We start from the raw sequence: 2,157 nt of genomic DNA on the forward strand, positions 1-2,157 counted from the left end.
GGCGCCGCCTCCTGCCCCCTGGCGGACCCTGGCACGCGGGCAGTCGCGGGGCCTCTGGCTGGCCACCCGGGGCTGCTCGTTGGTGACCCGGCAAGTCTCGTGGGCCTCAGGGGGCTCTGAGCACATTCGGGGTGTGCCAACGGCTGGCTCCTGGCAGTACCCGCAGGGCATTTGAAAGCCAAAGTCTCCCCAGAAATGCAGTCGTGGGACCTGGGGCGGAGGCGGGGACCGTGGCCGGGGACCGTGGCCTGGGACAAGCTCGGGAAGCGGCAGCGGCCGCCGCCCGCGCTGGCCCTTGCCCGGCCATGGCCGGGCACCTGTAGGCTCAGCCGGGGACACGGGGCTGGCGCCTCACCCGGCCCGACATGTTCTGCTCTGCCTATGACTTGGAAATGCGCCAGCCTGCCAATTTGGGGAGCGCTGCGCTAAAAGGGGGCTCGCGGGCCCCACGTGGGCGGCTCTAAATTAAAATCCGCTCCTCCGGGGAACGCGGGACCCGAGAAACTGCCGGACCCCACAGGGACCATTTCCGTGGTAATGAGAACGGTAAGTGGCAGGTTTCAAGTCTCTGAAAAGCCTTTCAGAAACGTCTGCGCAGATGATGGTTTCTGAATCACTGGCAGAGACGCGATGGGGCCAGCGCGCACCCTCCGCCTCCCCCCAGCCCCTCCCGCCCAGGAGCAGGGTGCTGTCCGCCCCCCGGCGCCCAGCGGGCACCTTGCTGCGCCCGCACCCAGGGACACCGTGGGGCTGGGCGGGGTCCAGAGCGGCGCTTCCCAAGGCAGCGGCTTCTCTCAGACACAGGCTAGCGCGGCCTGGAGCTGGGTGTGGGCGGAGAGGCCCCGGCTCGCAGCCCAACCCCAGGCAGGAGCACCTCAGTGCCCCGGCCACGGGCGAGGGCACCAGGCTGGGGGCGGTGGTGAGGACCAGCGTCCAGACGGCTGCCTGGCCGGGCCCCGCCCCTGGCCAGCGTGTGGGCACAAAGCCAGGCCCGGGGCCCCTCCCCATGGCCGGTCCGAGGCCCCACGGTGGGCAGCGAGCAGCGTCCACCTGGCTGCTCACGGGCGGGCCCCTGTGCCACACCAGGAGGGGCGGTCAGGGAAATTGCCTTCGATTTCAAAACACATTCACGCGGCCTCTCACGGTGGACTTGGCACGGCTGCCCGGCGGCTCACAGGCCAGTGGCCGGCTCCATAGCGCCAGGGACGTGGCCAGGTCCAGTCGCCTCCGCGGCATTTCCAGCTCCACGCTCCACGCTCTGCCCGCGTGGTGACCGATGGGGATGGGGATGGGGGCCCCGGCCCGGAAGCCGCACCTGTCACCCCAGACGGAGAACAGTCTTTGCGGTTGGGGCCCCCCACGGGCGACGCCGTCACGGCCCAGTGGCAGGGGAGGGGCCTGCACCCCGTGGGTGCCTCAGAGCCAGGTGCCCGCACAGGGCCCGACGGGCGAGGCCCCCTCGGAGACCGGGGCTGGGGGTCCCGGGGCGTGGCTGAGGCCGCGGACCCGCAGGGAGGCCCCAACGCTCGCCGGGGTGGCAGAGCCACGCCGGGGCCCAGGGCAGGCCCCGCTGGGGAGGTCAGGACGTCCAGTGCGGTGCCGGAGGGAGGTGGGCCCCCGAGGTCACCGGGCGGGCGTTGAGCTGGGGCCGCCCTGCCTGGGTAAGCTGGCCAGGCCTCCACGCCCCGACTGTCAGAGGGCCTTAGCTTGTGGCGGCCACACCCTTCAGCTCCAAAATAAAATGACCTTTACGGGCGCCTGCGCGCGAGGGTGGCCGGCAGCCTCGTAGACAGCAGCCTGTTGTTGATGGGTCCAGCCGATGCCAGCGATCCCTGGCCTCGCGTCCGGAGACCCGGCCATGGCCGCCACGCAGCAGCTTGAAACAAGAGGCCGCACTGTCCAGGCTTGCCTGGCTCAGAGAAAGGGGCCTTGTCAGGGCCACTCCGCCCTGGCCGTCCGCCCGGGGTCCTGCCCCGTGACGGCCTGGGCCACCGCTGGGTCGCCCAGCTGTCCGGCCGTGGCCTCCGTGGCTGCTGAGCCTGGCGCTGGGTCGAGGCCCTTGGGGCCTCCCCACGGTCCCGGCCGAGGGACGTGGGCTGGACGGAGGCCCCAGAGCGTGGAGCTGGGACGAGAAGTAGCATTTCCGAAGGCTGAGAA

Source organism: Condylura cristata, unplaced genomic scaffold (genome assembly GCF_000260355.1).
Source record: "Condylura cristata isolate star-nosed mole 26May11 unplaced genomic scaffold, ConCri1.0 scaffold00008, whole genome shotgun sequence".
Taxonomy (NCBI): Eukaryota; Metazoa; Chordata; class Mammalia; order Eulipotyphla; family Talpidae; genus Condylura; species Condylura cristata.